The sequence below is a fragment of the Oryx dammah genome, unplaced genomic scaffold (assembly GCF_014754425.2).
Source record: "Oryx dammah isolate SB20612 unplaced genomic scaffold, SCBI_Odam_1.1 HiC_scaffold_18, whole genome shotgun sequence".
Classification (NCBI taxonomy): domain Eukaryota; kingdom Metazoa; phylum Chordata; class Mammalia; order Artiodactyla; family Bovidae; genus Oryx; species Oryx dammah.
Window position 1 is genome coordinate 42,495,900 of NW_024070202.1, and position 21,713 is coordinate 42,517,612.

Below are 21,713 nucleotides of genomic sequence, written 5' to 3' on the forward strand. Positions count from 1 at the left end.
CCAATTCATTAACTTCTTATTAGGGTTATTAATAAGTTAAATTGTCAAGAAAATATTTGAGGTAGCTTACAAAACAGCACAAAATAGAAATAAAATCAAATGAGAATGAAAATCAATTAAGAAAAAGCAGAAATATAATGGTTAAGAGATCCCAGGTCAGCATTTCAGGAAGTTTAATGAATTAAATGTCAGTGTGCAGTTATCTACATTTCAGTGTCTGCCTTTCCACATCATCCTGTGCCTAATTATTACTTACCCCAGGCAGCAATTACCACCAGGACTTTTTTAATTAAAAAAAATCTAATTCAAAACTTACTTGTAACATGAAATAAAATCTAGCATTTAAAAATATCATGTGTGTTGGTCACTTATTTGTGTCTGACTCTTTGCAACCCCATGGGCTGTAGCATGCCAGGCTCCTCTGTCCATGGAATTCTCCAGGCAAGAATACTGGAGTGGGTTGCCATTTCCTTCTCTGGGGGATCTTCCCAACCCAGGAATTGAACCTGCGTCTCCTACATTGCCGGCAAAGGCACTGGCAACTCACTCCAGTACTCTAGCCTCGAAAATCCCATGAACGGAGGAACCTGGTGGGCTGCAGTGCAGTCCATGAGGTCACTAAGAGTCAGACACGACTGAGCGACTTCACTTTCACTTTTCACTTTCATGCATTGGAGAAGGAAATAGCAACCCACTCCAGTGTTCTTGCCTGGAGAATCCCAGGGATGGGGGAGCCTGGTGGGCTGCCATCTATGAGGTTGCACAGGGTTGAACATGACTGAAGCGACTTAGCAGCATCAGCTGCAGCAGCAGCAGCAGCAGCAGCTCCTATGTTGTGGGCAGATTCTTCACTCAGGATTCTTATGAGCAAAGTAAGTAGGCGATGACAAAGGATGTTGGAAGACAGGTTTGGTTGGTCTTCTGTCAGCATTCATGGGATATAGGTATTATAGCTAACCTTAATAATGAAAATCTCACAAGCATATGGAAAAGTGAAGTTTCAGGAGCATAAGAAAGTAGAATAGAAAAAACAAAAAAAAAAATCACCAAGAAACTTAAATCCAGAATAATTTGAGAAGTATTGAAGTCTATGTGTATATCTTTATAGTTATTAGCATGGCTCAGAAGAATGAGTACTGGACACTAGCCAGGTAATCTTTGTTCCAGTTCCTGGGTCTCCCAGGGCTTCCCTCATAGCTCTAAATTTGTTGGTAAAGCATCTGCCTGCAATGCAGGAGACCCTGGTTCAATTCCTGGGTCAGGGAAGATCTGCTGGAGAAGGGCTAGGCTACCCACTCCAGTATTCTTGGGATGGCCTAAAGAATTCCATGGACTGTTGAATGACTCTTGGAGCTTCCCTTGCCTTCATTCTCTTCATCTGTAAATTAAAGGATGAACTAGATGCTCTCTGCTTTCCCTTCAAGCATTGACTCTACTGTAATTATTGAATACTCTGTAGTTTAGCCCTGCTAGATATTAAAACACATTGCAACATTTGTAATTAAAGTAGTGTGACACTGGTACAAATGTAGAATCTTAGTGGAAAAGGATAGGGGCCTATGATATAGACTTATGGGGATTAAATAGGTGATAAAGATGTCATTTTTATTCATTGACATTGACTGGACAATGAGCTGTCTTGGAACAACTGCCTAACCATTTATAGAAATGTAAAGAGATTTATTCTTATCCCACTCTTTACATAAAATTTAATTCTAAATGGACTAAAGTTTTAAATATACTAAATAAAGAAGGGAGGGCAGATAGAGACCAGTGACAAAAATCTTTTAAAAAACATTTGCAGTAATATGACCTTTGGGTACATATCTCAACAAATTTAGAGCCTATAAAGAAAACAACATGGATGCAACTTATACCTATTAATACAAATTAAATACAGTACTTTATTTATACAGAAGTTGTTTTGTATATTATATATGTGTTATTTATATAAGTTATATATATGTTATTTATATATTATACATTTGATAATGTCATAAATAAAAGACAAATAATAAACTAATGAAGCTATTTGGAAAAGAATGTGGTAGAAGGTTAATTTCTTTTATACAGAGTTCTCATAGATCAATAGCAAAAGATGAACAAGTCAAAAAAAAAATGGTCAAAGAACGTTAACAGTTCATAGAAAGAGCAAAATACAAATGAATATTTGACAAGTTGCTCAGCCTTATTCACGAGGAATAGCATCCAGATTCCACATTTATCTATAAGATGGGCAAAAATTGAAAAATCTGAAAAATTAAAAATATTTAATAGGACCCCCTGTTGGAAGAAAAAGATATTCTCATGTATTGTTGATAGCAGTCCTTTTCTCTTAAGGCCAATTTAGCAATAACTATGAAAATGTTAGATGCAGATACTTTCAGATTTAGTATTCCAGTTGAAGGTATTTATCCTATAGTCAATTTAATGGACTATTTGTGTACATAATTCTACTTGTTGTACTAAATTTATATTTGTATTAACCTTTTAAATTAATAGGATAAATTTTGAATATAACAAAAGGAGCTATTTATAGTTCTTGCCTTTGGAGAGGAATGAGAGACAGGGGGCTTTAAAATTTATATTTTATATCATTTTATTCTATCCTAAATAATATTGTTACCAAGATTGGGTAAATGTTAACATTTTCAAATAGTTTTAAAATTTAATAGTAAATGAGTGTCCTAAATGGACAAGGAAATGGCAACCCACTCCGGTATTCTTGCCTGGAGAATCTCATGGACAGAGGAGCCTGGCAGGCCATGGTCCATAGGGTCAGCATAGAGCCAGACATGACGGAAGAGATTAAGCACGCAGGCACAGAGTGTCCTAAAGTACCTTTTTAAAGAGATTGTGAAAAGAGTGATGATAAAGCTAAAAATATACTTAAGAAAAACTCAAGTTCATCTGCTGTCCTAAATTGAAAATAGTAGTTGAAAAAATATAGCAGTATATATGATCTTTTAGAAAATAATACAAGCTTATATGACAAAAATGACAGTCTATAGAGTTTCTGAAAATTGTGTTCCTCGCTTACTGTACCAACATCCTAAAGGATTCTTCTGTATAATATAAAATGAGATTGATATCCTACATTTTTTCATGCAGAACTCACTGCTCTTTATTTTATGAATTTCTTCACACATAAAGTGCCTTTAGATTTTTTTTTAACAGTGGTATGACAAGCAGTATCATTTACACAAACACTGAGCTATTCAAAAAGTGGAATTCCTATTAATATAGTTTACCAATTCTGTGTAAAAACTGCCATAGTACTTGTAACTATAATTTTGGTTGTTGCTTAGTAATTGAAAGCCTTCTTATTTATAGACTTTTTAAAAGTAAAAATTAACCTCCTAAGAGCAACTAGTCAAATGATATTTTTATAATGAGATGATTTTTTTTTTTAAATAGAGAAAAATATTTCCTAGGTTCACAAAGGCCTCATGGTCAGAATAAAGATCAAATAAACAGAGTTGTTGTTTGCTTTTTTCTTCTTTATCTTCCCAAGGAAGACTGAGGGCCACAGAGGATGTGGCATACATAATACAGTTTGCATACTGTAATAGACACAAGAGGAAGACTCTATCTCCCTCAGATTGACTTTAGGAAACAAATTTAGGAAATAAGTTATGAAAATTGAACTCATAATTTATAGTTGAATCTTTTCTATTACCCAATATGGAATATATTTCTTTGTAAGGAGTATTTATTAGTTTTTAAAATATGCAAATTGAGGAAATGGTGAAAAATTTCAAAGATACTCTTTTAAGTTATAAACCTAAAAATCATATGTAAAAATAATATAAGGGTGAAATATTTCAAAACCAGAAACAAATTGGAAAGAAACTATATACCACCCTTAAAAAAAGGTCCAGAATTGGGTAAAGGAAACTTCATTCAGATTTAAAGTTGCTTTTAAAGCATGCTAGAAGTTTGAACCAGTTTTTTCAGACAGTATGTATCTTGCATACTAGCTCTTGAGTTAATTCTCCATGATTTCACTGACTGCCCACTTTGTTTTTACATTTAGTTCTTTACTTGGCCTTTTTTATCAGCATACCCATACTCTTCCACCTCATGTCCTTCCAGCACTCCTAGCTTTGAAAGACTACATGAGACAGCTAATTCAGAGGAGGCATTAAAATTTTAGCTACAAGAAACCTATACTTTAAAAAGATCCAAGAACTGAGTACCCTGAAAGTAAAATGTATTTACTGCTTTTCATGATAAAGCATACTTGTGTTGTATCTGTGTATGTCTCTGTGTGTCTGCGTGTGAGTTGGTCTCATGTGGGACATCCCAGAACACTCTAATAAATTTTCATTTTTGCATCTAAAAAAATAAAAAATTAATCAAAGTGTAGATTTTTATTAGAGTTTTACTTCTGGGGAACATAGTGCAGAATGGAAAATATTTCTGAATATCTAGTTCTTGATGTAAAATATTCTCAATCTTAAAAGAAATATTTTTCTAAATCAGTGCTGTCAAAAATGTGAAAATAATTAGAATTTAATATCAGCCGCTGTACTATATTCAATTAATTACTAAAATAAAGTAAAAACAGGCATATTAACTACAAAAAAGAGGACAATTCAACAAAACTGAAACCATGACTAATGTATGGAGAGTTAATAAAGACTTTTGGCACAGATGAGATTAAATTCCTTTTATTCTCACAGTATCTATATACTGAAAAAATGTGCTTAGCTATAATAAGAACTTTTATTCATAGATAAAATATATTAGTGATAGAAACCCTAAAGTATTAAAGCTATATTCATTAAAAATGAGTACAGTAATTATTCTAGGAATTGAAAAGGAGACAACATTTAATATTCTCACTAATTTCTTAATTAGGGAAAGGTATGATCAAAGGAAAAAATATGTCTCTCTTCTTAGTTAAAACAACCTAAGAAGAATGATCAATGAAATTACAAATTTCTTAAAGATAATAATGATAAGGATAATATTTAGTATGATTAAAAAAGCAAATAATTTCAAACTAGAAAATAGTAGTGACCCCTGATTCTACTTGGTGATTTACTTTTTTGTGTTTTGTTTTGCTTTTGAAGAGCAATGTTCTTTAATGGTATTAGAACAATAAATTCCCTATCCTGTTCATTCCATCCTTGACCTACATTTACACTGAATTTGTGATGGTATGAGATGACAAGTAACTAAGTCCTCAGTGACAGAACATGATTCCTCAAGAATAAAAACAATCTAAAACAATTTCAAATTATGAAAATTAATACTGATTTTGTTATTTACAATTATTCCAAAATCAAAGATAAGCCTACTGGGCAACCTACATAGTTTACTTGTTTAAAATAATATTTATTTATTTTTGGCTCTGGTGGTCTTTGTTGCTGCCTACTAGGAAGTCTACTAGGCAGCCTAATGCTGCTGCTGCTGCTAAGTCGCTTCAGTCGTGTCCGACTCTGTACGACCCCATAGACGGCAGCCCACCAGGCTTCCCCGTCCCTGGGATTCTCCAGGCAAGAACACTGGAGTGGGTTGCCATTTCCTTCTCCAATGCATGAAAGTGAAAAGGGAAAGTGAAGTCACTCAGTCGTGTCCGACTCTTGGCAACCCCATAGACTGCAGCCTACCAGGCTACTCTGCCCATGGGATTTCCCAGGCAAGAGTACTGGAGTGGGTTGCCATTGCCTTCTCCCAGGCAGCCTACATAGTTTATTTTTTTTTTAATACTTATTTACTTATTTCTCTTTGGCTGTGCTTGGTCTTCATTGATGCATGCAGACTTTCTCTAGTTGCAGAGGGGGCTACTCTCTAGTTGCAGTCACCATCTTTTCATTGCCCTGGACTCTTATTGCACAGCATGGGGTCTGGGGGAAGCAGTCTTCAGTTGTGGCTCACAGTATCAGAGCACAGGCTCAGTAGTTCTGGTGCATATGCTTAGCTGCCCCCAGGGTATGTGGAATCTTCCTGGACCAGGGGTCACACCTGTGTCCCCTGCTTTGGCAGGCAGATTCCTGACCTCTGGACCACCAGGGAAGTCCCATAGTTTATTTTTTAGAAGAAGACATTAAAAAGGAACAAATAGAGGTAAGATACACCAAGTTTCTATCTTCCCACTAGTTGAGAGATGTGAGTACATACATGAAAATAAATATAGAGAATTCAACCAGAGTTCTGAAGATAGCAAACATGAATAAAAATTGGAAAAGGAGATCTGTGGGGGAAAAGTCAAGGAAAATGTAATTGTAGAAGAGAAAGCACAGGGACAATAATGCTCTTCCAGTATATTGGAGGCTATTCAACAGGGCTGCTGACTAGCTGTTCCTAATCTTCCTTGAAATCATAAATTGGAAGGGGTCAAAATTGTAATTTAACAGATTTAGATCAAGGAAGAGGTGAGGACAACAGAGGAGGAACCAAGAGCTGGTCCCAAAGAATATCTCAAGTTCTATAGCACCGAGAAGTATGCTTGCTTTAATTTTTTGTTCATAAAGATAAGATCATCTGTTTAAACAATTTTTTTCATTGATCACTTATTTTTCTCCTTTTAAAATATTAAAAATAAGTAAAATGAAAACTTACAAGATTATATCATCCTATTTTAAAGACAACTGCAAAGTGAGAGACAGTAAAAGTCACAGTGGTTAAGAACATGGACTATGGATTCAGACATTCATAGCTTTGAATCCAGGTTTACCACTTTCTACCTGAGTGATCTTGGATCTAATTCCTCTAATCTTTAGTTTATGGATATATGCAAAGTAGGATTATTGTAGCATATTGGTCATTGTGAGGATAAAGGAGATAATGTATATGTATGGCCAGAAATGTGGACATATAGAAAACAAAAATTGTAACAATGAATAGTAGGAGAACTATCATACAGCATGATAGTAAAAGTGGTTCACTCTTTCTATTGTCTCATGTCTTGGCAGCATAAAAAAGGGGGGGGCCTATAAGCCGTTAAACTATGGCAGGCAAATTTTAGAGTAAAATTTATGCATGGTAGTAGTCATTTTGTCCAGTATTTTCCCAAACTTTATGCTCATTTACCTCCTAGAGGTCTTTGAATGTTTTAAATAAATGGCATGAATTACTCAAAATGTATTTAGCACTTAAAGTATACATGTGGTGTGATGTGCCAGGGAGAGGTGGCAGAAGGCCTCTTGACGCTAGAGAGCAGGTCCCATAGGAAAGGCCAGCATCAGGACAGCAGTGGACTGAGAAGCAAACAAACAGACAAAGATGAAGAGAATACGAGTACGAGAGGGTGATACAACTCGTGCACATCAGGAGGACTTGAAAGAGTAGAGTAACAGCAGTATCAGAGCATCAGGCAAACAGTCCATGACCGAAAGACATTAAGGAAGGGCCAGCCAAGATAAACCACTGAAGCATAGGCACATGAAGCACATCCTGAAACAAAAGAGATGCATTGGCCCAGTCTCAGCTGCTTCATTCTACTCTCATTCATGGGGAAGCAAGGCTTAAGTGACCCAGGTTTGGACATCTGCCATTGATTAAATTAAAGCTTGCTGATTGGGTAGAGTATGGGAGGGGCAGACAGCTCTCTGGCAAAAACACCTTCTTGACATAAAGTAATAATGAATTTTTCAGCCAGTTTTGATCAAGTGGTTGCAGTTTTGATACATGAGATGTTGGTGTGGTGCTTTTAATTTATTATTAATACCTTATTTTAACTTGTGGCTTGTAAATGGTGCCTTTGACATGACCACTTAAACCCTGAAAGTGATCTTTATAAATAATTTACAATAGAAATAATAAGTGATATCTAGAGGTGACTGTGTATGGAGATTTGGAAATCAGCCTGACACAGGCTGCTTCTTTATCTGTCAGTCTGCTAAGTTGTACGTGTTGTTTAATTATTATGAAGATATTAATGTGACTCGACTTCCTTTTTCTGTTAGAGAAAAACATGTGGTGTTGTTTTCTATATTTACAGTACAATTCATACTTTAAATCAACTGTGCATTGCATCTTTGCCTTGATATTGTAACCCAAAGGGGACATTTATGTCAAAAATACTCTTCTGAATAAATCAAATTAGCATGATCTGTGTTGTGGCATACATGAAGATGAGGTATTTTATTCAAATTTGTTTATAAGTTCAGCAATTATTTTTAGTTAATTAGAACCCCACTTTTAAATTATCATACCCATGAAATTGACTCCTTAGACCATACAGATTCCTATATCTCTATAATTTGGGCTGTGTGTATTTCTGTATTTTAAGTGTGCATCATATTCTGTTTCACCTAAATAATTATTTTGTGGAAATATAATTGATTTACATTGTTGTGTTAATTTCTGCTATATAGCCATCTAAATATTCAGAAAAATTTATTAATTGAAAATATTCTAGAGCTTTAGTTCTCAAAGAATAATTCTTAAACCAGCAATGTCGTCATTGTTTAAGAACTTATTAGAAATACAAAATTAAAGTTCCATCTCAGAATTACAGGATTAGAAATTTGCAGGGTGGGTCCCGGCCATCTGTGTTTTAACAGAACCTCAAAGGAAATCTGATGCACACTGAAGTTTAAGAACCACTAATCAGTGGATCAATTAGTTGTTTCATTTATGTGACTTAATGTGATTAATTAATTTGGTTACTATAGATTAATGTAATCTATGTGACTTGGTAGCTACTGTGAAGGCTATACAAGGGATTAGTAATATTCTCCTTCTAGAAGAGTATAATCTGATATGCTAACTCATAAATTAATAATATTACAGGAGTTATAATCACTATGAAGTGTTAAATAATATTACAGGAGTCTAACAAGTGCCATAGGGCAGTATAGGATGAATTACTAAATTATAAAGAGGGTATAATACTGTCATTACACTGTAGTGAGTGTAATGTCTTTACATTACATCTTACACTGCAGTGAGAGACTGAAGAGTCAGACTTCCTACATTCAAATCCCAGCTCTGTCACTAAAAAGTACCTACCTCAGAGGACTGTTGTGAAGCTAAAGGCATTAGAATAGCACCTGACATGATGAAGTCTATGTAAATGTTAGGTATTATTAGTACTCTTTTACTATGGTGAACAGAAAGTTCCATGAGAATACAGAGTAGCACGTTTTTTAGCTGAAGGAATTAGAATGACTTAAAGAAAGAAATAATTTTATCTAGGCCTTAAAGTATGAGCTTATGTCGATGGGAGAGTAGCAAAGGGGAGGGATCCTGATGGCAAATGAAAACAAATGAATAATCTTTCCTTCTAAGATAAAAAATTATACCGGTTCGATATCTCCAGTGGTTCAGTTTTAATTCGCTGGTAAAGCATTCTTTTACTTGGTTAATTTACAACATGTCCATCATCCTCCCTTTAAAAAACTGTTTATCAAATATCAGTTATATGCCTTGTACTGAGAAGCTGAAAATACAGTAATGAACAAGATGGACAAAGTACCAACTTTAAGTGTTTTAGGGACTAGAACAATGACTCAGAATAACTTTCAAATAAAATTTCTTAAACCAAAGAAATTATGGAAAAAGTCACATCAAGAACTGCAGACAGGCCTATTTAAGAATTCAGTTACCTCTCTCTGCAACTGGAGCCCAGAATCTGATACTTGATCAATTATATTAAACACTGATTCATATGAATGACCCTCTTGATAACAGAAATTTGCAATGATAGAAATAACTTTTAAATTATAGTTTTCTTCTATGCTTATTATTTTAAGTTTTATAAAAGTAACTAGTATGAGAAAGGGTCCCAGTTTTTTTCTGGATCAGCACTAACGCCAATCTAAAAAAAAATTTTTTTTAACTAGGCAAAAAATTTATCAGACCTTTGCCCCAGACTTCTTTAGCTTAATTGGCTGCAAAGAATGAATTGTATATAAGCAAAAACTGAAGAAACCTGCAGTGTCCAGGGGCTTGGGCTTAAAAATATTAAAGATCTAGATTTTATCAGATCCATAAGCAAAATTTTAAAAAGCAGTCATAATATAAAATAGCAGCTCCTAATAACTTCTTCAAGGTTTATCTTCTTCAGAAGTTGACTCAATTCAGTTTGCTTCCTTCTTGGAAGTCTTGTCATAATTCTTGTCAAGATCTAGAACTTTAGCATCATCATCTTCTCCAGTGGCAAGTGGTACTTTTCCATCCACAGATTTCTTTTGGGGAGAGCTTCAGTCAGTCTCCTTAAGTCTAAGTCAGTCTCTTGGTCAGACTGTCTGCGACAAGTTTAAGATCCTGGGTAGCATTTCTGTCAGCTGCTTTGTCTCAGTATGGCCTATAATGGTGAAAATGTTTGCTGCCAGAGATACCTGAACTTTCAGATTGTTAGTGTGGCTCACTGTTCCTTAATTGGTGAACATACTCATTTCTTCAAATGAGGTGTTGTTTACCCCTAACCTCTTTAAAGAGAACTGAAGCTTTTTGTTATTTTCTGTGGCATTTGTAAGAACCACCTTCTTCTTTCTGTGAGCAGTTCCTTTCCCAACGATGCACTGTCGTGCCTGCAATTTGGCAAGTTTCCTCTGGTTTATTATAGCTTCTTTCATTTTGTTGGAGAAGAAATGGGGCCACAGGGGGACTAGGATTGGCACTCAGGTGGTCTCAGGCAGACCAGCTGAGATTAGGCACACACACGTGGGGACTCAAAATCTAAAAGTGTTTTTAACTCATTTTTTTCCTTTTCTGTGCTGACCCCTTGGAGGTTAGGGGAAAGATAGTGAATCAAAATGGTATACTCTTTATTTTTCACTGCTAATCACTCTATTTTATTCTTTTACTTTCTTAGGAGCATATATAGTCTTTTATAAATAGCTAAGGGGAGAGGAGTAAGGCAAATTCCTTTACTTTGAAGATAGTGAGATACCATGCCAGAAACATTTTTGAAGAAAACTATGGATAAGCCACACAAACAGTAAATGATTTTTCTGCTTTTTACTTTTCCTTTGTTTAGTACTAATCTAAGATGCAAGTTTTATGTTTGGCTCAAAAAAATCACAGTTGTATACTCCTTGAAAAGCCTTGTCTCAGGTCTATAACAATGCTCACAAGAAATATTAATAGAAACAGTTCATCTAGTTTTTTAAGCCACATGGAAAATAAACAGAATTAATTGCCAAGACTTTTAAAGAGAAGTCTATTTTCTAGTGTGATGTGGACACAGAAGGAAACAATAGCACCCATCTATTGTCCCTCAACCTCTTACAAATGCCAGTCTGAATTAAAGTCCTGTGAAGATCTGAGATTACTTTGCCAACAAAGGTCTGTTTAGTCAAGACTATGGTTTTTCCAGTGGTCGTGTATGGATGTGAAAGTTCGACTATGAAGAAAGCTGAGCGCCGAAGAATTGATGCTTTTGAACTGTAGTGTTGGAGAAGACTTGAGAGTCTCTCGGACTGCAAGGAGATCCAGCCAGTCCATTCTAAAGGAGATCAGTCTTGGGTGTTCTTTGGAAGGACTGATGCTAGAGCTGAAACTCCAATACTTTGGCCACCTCATGCGAAGTGTTGACTCATTGGAAAAGACCCTGCTGGGAGGGATTGGGGGCAGGAGGAGAAGGGGACGACAGAGGATGAGATGGCTGGATAGCATCCCCGACTCAATGGACATGAATTTGGGTGAACTCCGGGAGTTGGTGATGGACAGGGAGGCCTGGCGTGCTACAATTCATGGGGTAGCAAAGAGTCGACACAACTGAGTGACTGAACTGAACTGAACTGAACTGAAGATCTGGGATTCTTTCTTTCTGCTCAGATCTAGAATGATGAGAAGGAGGTAAGAATGAATCTTCTCAGACCTTGATGTAACCACTAATGGGTCCCCAACTAACTTTTGTCCTGAAAAAAACTAAGTCAAATCAGTTCAGCACATGAAACATTCTTTTGCACACTGACAGTTATTAATGAACGCAGAGTAAATTGTTTGTTCTTAAAATGTTACTTATACTAGATAAACATCCTTGATGGTGATTCGCTTTTCCTTATTTTTCCTGCTGCCGCTAATTCGCTTCAGTCGTGTCCAACTCTGTGCGACCCCATAGATGGCAGCCCACCAGGCTCCCCTGTCCCCGGGATTCTCCAGGCAAGAACACTGGAGTGGGTTGCCATTTAAGACAAGATAATCACAGCAATGTATTTCCTAACATTTCTACGAAGAGGCTGCAACTGGTACAGATTTACCTTGGCCACATTAAGCACAATTTTTTTTTTTTTTACTTCAGTGGTCCTGATTCCCTAACATATGATATAGTTGGAGCTTTCCAGGTGGCGTTAGTGGCAAATAACCTGCCTGCCAATGAAGGAAACGTGAGACATGGGTTTGATCCCTGGATGGGGAAGATCCCCTGGAGGAGGGCATAGCAACCCACTCCAGTATTCTTGCTTGGAGAAGAATACTGGAGTATCCTTGCCACAGACAGGCTACACAGAATCAGACACAACTGAAGCGACTTAACACACACATGATATAACTGTATCACAGGTAGTGAAACAGCATTTTGTGACAGGGTCTAGAATATTAGACTGGGAAAGATGATGGAAGAATAAAGGGAGAGAAGTCAAGAAGAAACTTATTATCTAGCTACAGAGTTTTGAATTTTTTAAAAAAAGCACTCCTAAATAATTTGGATTTGATTATTTAATTTTCTATCAGAAATAAAAAGAGATCCAAATCTCTTTTCTAATTTACTTGTAGTCTGTAAGCTAGTAGTTAAGAGCTGTATGTCAGATGTAGCTTGAAATTATATGTTTTTACCAAAAATAAAAACAGATATATACATCAAAGAAAGAAGATACATCATTGTATTCATATTTTCATCACTGGAGTAAAATATCATGTGCCAAAGAATGAGCTCAAAATAAGGACAGTAAAGAGTATATAATAACAAAAATTGAATATTACTAGCTGCATAGCAAATTGCTTGCCAAGCTTTGTTTCATGTGTGATGTGATTTATTGCCATGAATACTTGGCAGAAAGAATTAAATGTTTGCATTTTCATTGCACCATTAGATGTTGCTGCCATGAAATATATTGAGAGTAGGACAACACAATACATGGTGAAAAGAAATCACATTATGGGGGAAGGGTATCATTCTTCATCCTCAAATGAGTCATGCAGAACCGACCACTTTGTATGCATTTATTTTTTGTTTATGACCCATTCCACTTTTTGGAGGTTTTATCCATAACAGCTTATTGATAATAGACAGCAAATTACAGTTGCATGAAAGAACATTCGTACTATTTATTGCTATTTTTAGTAGCAGCTTGCATTTGAACTCTGAAATTGGATACTTAACCAACTGATTATATATGACCATTTTAAGTGCGAAAATAAATGTTTTTCAAAATTTTTACTTTCTTTAGTAGAATTTAATTTCCTCACAGCCGTTTCAGAGATGAAAGAACATTCCTAATACTGTTTGAGACTTAAAAATAAAATAGGCATTATGAAAGAATTAACTTTCATTAAGTAATTTCACTTAACTTTTTAATTAGTGGTCACTTATAAATTAAATATTTACTAATTATTTGATTTATTTGTAATCAGATTCCAAAGCAGTGTTATCATGTAAGACTTGGATAAATTTTTAGAAAAGTATGTGTTACTATATCTGTTTTAAAACTAAAATGGAATTTCTCTATAATACTATTAGCTGAGAGTATATTTGAGATAAAGGAGATTGTCTATGACTTCATCATTGATCCTTGATCACTGAAATAGGAAGGAAGGAAGGAAGTGAGGGAGGGAGGAAAAAGGAAAGGATCTAAACCCAGTGAACAAAATGGCTTAACCTATTTTCTTTCAATGTTTATTTTTGTTTTATTTTAAAGTTCATTTTTATTCCAAAGCTTTATATCTCTTGGTAGTTTTCATGATGAATCATTTTTCATACTCTTTGTTATGGGTTTTATAATTTTCAGTGATCATCATTACTAGGTGAAATTATACATTTGGGGAAATCAAATATGTAGCTTACATCATTTGCATGCAATGGGCATGAGAGTGCCTAAATATTCCCTTTCAGTGCTGCAATAGCTCTGGTCCCTATCTACCACTCTATAATGAAGGGACTGATGATATTGTAATTTGAGATTGTGACTGTCATGATGGTATAATCATTGCAGGATCTGTCTCTTCTTCTCACTCTATAAACTCTATTGACAGAAATATATTCTTTCATTTTTTTTACCTGAGAATTAATATGTCTTAGGCATTAAATTCATAATCTTAGTTCAACTTGAATTTCCACTTTTCTGTTAATTTTTCTTTTGATTGATAGACATCATTTCATAAACTTAATGCCTGAAAACAGAACAGGTTGGAATCAGAATAACAGATCTGCTAGAATATAAGTGGTTATGGAAATCTCACCCCTCAGGTGACATTCTATACCAAGAGCAGCCAAGTGCCTCAAATTCTGTTGGGATATAATTATCTCATAATAACTATTTTCCCAACAGCACTGCATTACAATCAGGCCATAAAATTTGTTTTGTGTCTCAGGAAAGAAGATAGAGTAAGCAATTTGGAATGTTACAAAACAGGCTCAGTTGAGCAGTTTAATTTGCATGGATTATCCTCATCCTCTAAATGTGCCATTGACCAATGAGAGTTATCAGTTGCCTTGGTCCAGAGAGCATTATTGTTTTATATGCACACATTTGCAAAAATTGAGATTTAAAAGTTGCTCAAAATATAATAAAAGCAAAAGAACTATTAAAACACTAGCTGCTGTAAATAATATATTTTACAACTTCAGAGATGTTTTATTCTATTGTATTTAGCATACATTTAACAGATACTTTGCCAGCAAAGATTTGCAAAATAAACCAGACTAGAACAGCCCTATAATTATATCTGTGTAAATGTTTTAAAGGATTGTATTATAAGAAAAAAAACTGTAGTAGTAAGTTTATTATGCTATTTATAGTATGCAAGCAAACTTTATGCAAGAGTCAGATAGACTTGAGTTAAGTACATTCTATAGTTTCCACTACTATTTTAGAAGCAGCAAAGTTCCAAACATAATTTTAGTTAGAGTAAAAAACATTTGTTCAGTTCTTATATTGCATTGAATCCCTGGGGATGTAAAGATGAATAAGACTTTGTTTTGTTCAGCTGACATTGCAGTATGAGATACTGGTATTGTATTATTATACATCTAAAGAGACAGATACATGCACAGGGAATAGAAAAACCCAGATTGCCTAGGGTGGGAGTTCAGGGATAATTTCTTCAAGGGACTGTATACTTAAGGCTCAGATTTAAAGGATGGGCAAGAGTTGTCCAAAAATGAAAAAGATTATTCAAAAAGGAAATGAAGAGTTGGACAAAATTGAAAGATATGTGATTTTTAAGTGTTAGGTCTATTAAGGTACAAATTACAGAACATTCGTTTTAGACATTCAGTTCTGTGAATGATAGTTATGTAAGTATCACCACAGTTAAAATCTAGAACCTTTTGTAACTCATAAATTTTCCTTTTGCCCCTTTACAGCCAATTCCTTACCTCTGCCTCAGTCTGTAGTGACCACTGACCAGTTTTATCCCTATAATTTTGCCTTTTCTAGAATACCATATAAATAAGGCAATATAGTATTACAGTCTTTTAGATCTATCTTCTTTCATTCTGCATAACACACTTGAGAGTCATTCACGTGGTTGCATGCATCTGTAGCTCATTCCCTTTTGTTAATACGTATTCCATGGCATGGATTTACTCTGCTTATTGATTCATTCCCCAGTTAATAGCTATGTTGGTTGTTACTAGTCTTGGAGATTATGGATAAAGCACTGTAAACATTTCTGTACATGTTTTTGTGTGAATCTATGTTGTCTTAATTTCTCTAGAAATCATTTCTCTTAGATAAATATCTCGGAGTAGGATCGATAGGCCCTATGTGGAATATTTTGATGTAGCTGACAAAAGTGTGAAACCACATAGGTACTCACAATTTACTATTACAGGAGCACGGTGAGAGAATGAAGACACGGAAAGAGTGGGCGAAGACCAGATTAATACTTTTTGTTCCACGCTAAGAAACTCAGATTTTGTTCCAAATCAGATAGGGAGATTTTAAGCAGTCATGTTGTGTGCTCATATTTCCATTTTGTCTGAGGTGTCAGGGCAAAGCTTGAACTGGTGGAAGGAGGCTTTGGTGTCGAGATGAGGCTGGACATTTTCGTATTCTTAGTCCAAGATCCTACCATAGGATCTATTCCTGGCAGAGCATACCCGAGACTTCCAGTATTACAATCCCAGGATACTGTGCAGGTGAAAAAAAAAAAACAAAAGATGTTTACTGATAACACTTTCTAAAGAATTAGATAGCCCACTCCCCAGGATCATGGTCTGTGCTAAGTAGATTTCACTAGGAAGAAGACCTTTACTATGAAGAGCTAAGCAGGTACTTTCTTAAGACGGTCAAGCACTAGCACCAGGGACAAACAACTTGTTTAATTGTCCTAACAACCCTGTGAGGTAGATGCCATTATCATATGCATCTGCTGTAACAGAAAGAACAGATTCTGAGCCTATCAGAGCTACCATTTATTACTATGATAATCATATTACTGTGATCATTATGATAAATTGTTTAACCTCTGCAGACTCAAATTCTGTGTCTGTAAAATTTATATCATAGTATCCACCTGATTAGAATGTTAAGAGGGTTGAATGAAACAACATATAAAATGTCCCTGGAGTATTGTTGGTGGTCACTAAATGTTTCCTCCCTAGAGTAACACAGTGTATATAATCATGTATATATCATCAGTGAAATATTAATTGGTTGAAAAGTTGGAAATTAAGCTTGAGAAACTAAAAAAAGCAAAGAAAAAATAAAGCATTTCAATAAATTCCTAAGATTGATAATGAACTTATAATGTACTTTAAAAATCTGTTTAAAAATGAAAACCAGGATCTATCATCTGTTTTGATGGAAAATTAAATAATATACATGAAGCGTATAAAGTGTAAACATACAATCTCCCTCACTTTTGGTTGTGCTTCTCATGGAAAGAATTATAGTAAAATATTTTCCTTTAAATAAAGAATTGGACATAAATGTTTTCTCTAACAAAATCCTTAGTAAAGATAAATTTAGAATATGGAAGATCTATCATGTATTAGGAAGAATAATCTTGTTTTACATTTTCCCCAGCACCAGAATGGACTGTTATACAGATACTGAGGGAGACAGTTTGGGGAGAAAATTAAATGGACCTAATTATTAGAACTGTCCAGTGTAAGAGACTGGTTTTCATTATGCAGAATCTCTATGACCATCTGTCAGGAATGATTTAAAATAAAACATTTTTTATGTTTTTCATTTATTTATTTATTGGCTGTGCTGGGTCTTCATTGCTGCATGGGCTTTTCTCTAATTGTGGTGAGCAGCAGCTACTCTTTAGTTGTGCTGTGCAGTCTTCTCATTGTGGTGGTTTCTCTCATTGCAGAGCATGAACTCTAGGCACACAGGCTTCAGTCGTTGTGGTACATGGGCTCAGTAGTTGCAGCTCCAGGGCTCGAGAGCACAGGCTCAGTAGTTGTGGTCTACAGGCTTAGTTGCTCTGCAGCATATGGGATCTGCCTGAACCAGGGATCAATCGAACCCATGTCTCCTGCATTGGCAGGTGGATTCTTTACCACGGAGTCACTAGGAAAGCCCTTCCTGAATTATTGCATTGAAAGACAAGATTAAGCTAGATATCTTAATAAAATCTCCTGTAATACAATTTATCATCCTTGACCTTTCCAAGTGTATGACTCAGTGATTCTCTATTTTTGCTTCTTCAGAGTTTATAAATACTTTAGCAAAACACTGCTTCATTTGAAAACCATTCTGACCTTTTAAATATATTATTGTTTTCAAATTGTTAAATTCTGGATTTCAGGAACGTTGACACTTGCTACCAAAATATTTTTTAGATAACTAAATAGTTCAATAAATTCATTCCATTGTGTACCTTGCTATTCAGTATGAGGTTACAAAAGAACTATGTCTTTTCCTTGGATATTAATTTGTTTGGTTTGCATGTCTTCAACTAAACTGCTTTAAAACAAGACTGCATGTTTTTTGCATGTTGTACTTGATAGCTTCAATTCATCCACAGTTTCATATAACACTCTTTTAAAAAGTGGGTGGGCTATTTTATATTTAATAGTTGTTCTATTCTCATTAATATAGCTTTCAGTTCAGTTCAGTTCAGTTCAGTTCAGTTCAGTCGCACAGTTGTGTCTGACTCTGCAACCCCATGAATCACAGCACGCCAGGCCTCCCTGTCCATCACCAACTCCTGGAGTTCACTCAAACTCATGTCCATTGAGTCGGTGATGCCATCCAGCCATCTCATCCTCTGTCATCCCCTTTTCCTCCTGCCCCCAATCCCTCCTAGCATTAGGGTCTTTTCCAATGAGTCAGCTCTTCGCATGAGGTGGCCAAAGTATTGGAGTTTCAGCTTCAGCATCGGTCCTTCCAAAGAACACCCAGGACTGATCTTCTTTAGAATGGACTGGTTGGATCTCCTTGCAGTCCAAGGGACTCTCAAGAGTCTTCTCCAATACCACAGTTCAAAGCGTCAATTCTTTGGCACTCAGCTTTCTTCACAGTCCAACTCTCACATCCATACATGACTACTGGAAAAACCATAGCCTTGACTAGACGGACCTTTGTTGGCAAAGTAATGTCTCTGCTTTTGAATATGCTATCTAGGTTGGTCATAACTTTCCTTCCAAGGAGTAAGCTTCTTTTAATTTCATGGCTGCAGTCACCATCTGCAGTGATTTTGGAGCCAAAAAAAAAATAAAGTCTGACACTGTTTCCACTGTTTTCCCATCTATTTCCCATGAAGTGATGGGACCAGATGCCATGATCTTCATTTTCTGAACGTTGAGCTTTAAGCCAAGTTTTTCACTCTCCACTTTCACTTTCATCAAGAGGCTTTTTAGTTCCTCTTCACTTTCTGCCATAAGAGTGGTATCATCTGCATATCTGAGGTGATTGATATTTCTCCCAGCAATCTTGATTCCAGCTTGTGCTTCTTCCAGTCCAGCGTTTCTCATGATGTACTCTGCATATAAGTTAAATAAGCAGGGTGACAATATACAGCCTTGACGTATGCCTTTTCCTATTTGGAACCAGTCTGTTGTTCCATGTCCCGTTCTAACTGTTGCTTCCTGACCTGCATATAGAGCTTTAGCATAGATACTGTTCTTAATCTTGAACACTTGGGGAAAATGCACTTGATATGGAACTATTAGTGTTTTTATATTTATCACATACTGCCAAATGGATTTTTTTTCCTTTAAAGTAATTGCCACTGCTAATACCCCATTCCAGACGTTAGCCATTTTATGCCTGGAATCTTATCCTTGTCTTGCATACTTTGATTCATTCTAAAATGGCTACAAAATTAAGCTTCATAAAATATCTATTTATAAAACACCGTGCATTAAACTTTCAATGACTCATCATTATTTCTAGAGAAAAAAACAAAAACCATATGATTAGGCTGGAATTCAAGCCTTTCACAGTATGATTGTGCCTGCCTAAAAAACATGCTTTTTAGTACTAAAAAACTTGGTTCCTTACATGTCAAACTCACCGTAACAGCTTATTTGCTGTCTTATATCCACAATCCACATATGCAAGTATCTATGCTTCAGAACGCAGCACAAGACTACGATTCTCTCCACAACGTCTCTTAGAACACCTAGCCACAGTGTTCTGATCGCCTGTGGATTTTATTTCCCATATTATTGGACAGACAGCAGGAAGGATGACTTGGAAAAAAAAACTAGGGATTGATTGTATCTGTCCCTATTTTCAAGATGTAAAAACAGACACTTTGGAAATTTGAATTCAACTCAGTACTTTTTCTTCGAATTGCCTTCCTTGTTGATTAATTCTGAGTAGGTGTATTGTCTGCTGTCAGTATAACCCAATGAATGATATTTTATTATGCTGTTTATTTTTCCCAATTATTTTTACATTTGAGTTTGACAATATTATCAATAATTTTCTCCAGGATAGATCACATCCTGGGCCATAAATATAACCTTGATAAATTCAAAAAAATCGAAATCATTCCAAGCATCTTTTCTGACCATAATGCATTAATATTAGATCTAAATTACAGGAGGAAAACTATTAAAAATTCCATCATATGGAGGCTGAACAACACGCTTCTGAATAACCAGCAAATCACACAAGAAATCAAAAAAGAAGTCAAAATATGCATAGAAACTAATGAAAATGAAAACACAACAACCCAAAACCTGTGGGACACTATAAAAGCAGTGCTAAGAGGAAAGTTCATAGCAATATAGGCATACCTCAAGAAACAAGAAAAAAGTCAAATAAATAACCTAACTCTACACCTAAAGCAACTAGAAAAGGAAGAAATGGAGAACCCCAGAGTTAGCAGAAGGAAAGAAATCTTAAAAATTAGGGCAGAAATAAATGCAAAAGAAACAAAAGAGACCATAGCAAAAATCAACAAAGCCAAAAACTGGTTCTTTGAAAGGATTAATAAAATTGACAGACCATTAGCCAGACTCATCAAGAAGCAAAGAGAGAGAAATCAAATCAATAAAATTAGAAATGAAAATGGAGAGATCACAACAGACAACACAGAAATACAAAGGATCATAAGAGACTACTATCAGCAATTATATGCCAATAAAATGGACAACGTGGAAGAAATGGACAAATTCTTAGAAAAGTACAATTTTCCAAAACCGAACCAGGAAGAAATAGATAATCTTAACAGACCCATCACAAGCACGGAAATTGAAACTGTAATCAGTAATCTTCCAGCAAACAAAAGCGCAGGTCCAGATGGCTTCACAGCTGAATTCTAACAAAAATTTAGAGAAGAGTTAACACCTATCCTACTCAAACTCTTCCAGAAAATTGCAGAGGAAGGTAAACTTCCAAACTCATTCTATGAGGCCACCATCACCCTAATACCAAAACCTGACAAAGATACTACAAAAAAAGAAAACTACAGGCCAATATCACTGATGAACATAGATGCAAAAATCCTCAACAAAATTCTAGCAATCAGAATCCAACAACACATTAAAAAGATCATACACCATGACCAAGTGGGCTTTATCCCAGGGATGCAAGGATTCTTCAATATCCACAAATCAATCAATGTAATTCACCACATTAACAAATTGAAAAATAAAAGCCATATGATTATCTCAATAGATGCAGAGAAGGCCTTTGACAAAATTCAACATCCATTTATGATAAAAACCCTCCAGAAAGCAGGAATAGAAGGAACATACCTCAACATAATAAAAGCTATATATGACAAACCCACAGCAAACATTATCCTCAATGGTGAAAAATTGAAAGCATTTCCCCTAAAGTCAGGAACAAGACAAGGGTGTCCACTTTCACCACTACTATTCAACATAGTTCTGGAAGATATGGCCAGAGCAATCAGAGCAGAAAAATAAATAAAAGGAATCCAGATTGGAAAAGAGGAAGTAAAACTCTCACTATTTGCAGATGAAATGATCCTCTACATAGAAAACCCTAAAGACTCCACCAGAAAATTATTAGAGCTAATCAATGAATATAGTAAAGTTGCAGGATATAAAATCAACACACAGAAATCCCTTGCATTCCTATATACATTTAATAATGAGAAAGTAGAAAAAGAAATTAAGGAAACAATTCCATTCACCATTGCAACAAAAAGAATAAAAT

General features: G+C 35.4%; 1 protein-coding gene and 1 pseudogene across 1 annotated transcript in view; one reads left to right on the forward strand and one right to left on the reverse strand.

The window, feature by feature from the left end:
* Positions 1-21,713, forward strand: part of MAGI2 (membrane associated guanylate kinase, WW and PDZ domain containing 2) — a 1,493,747-nt gene that overhangs the window by 227,927 nt on the left and 1,244,107 nt on the right. The window lies entirely within an intron of this gene.
* Positions 10,035-10,532, reverse strand: LOC120878128 (annotated as a pseudogene).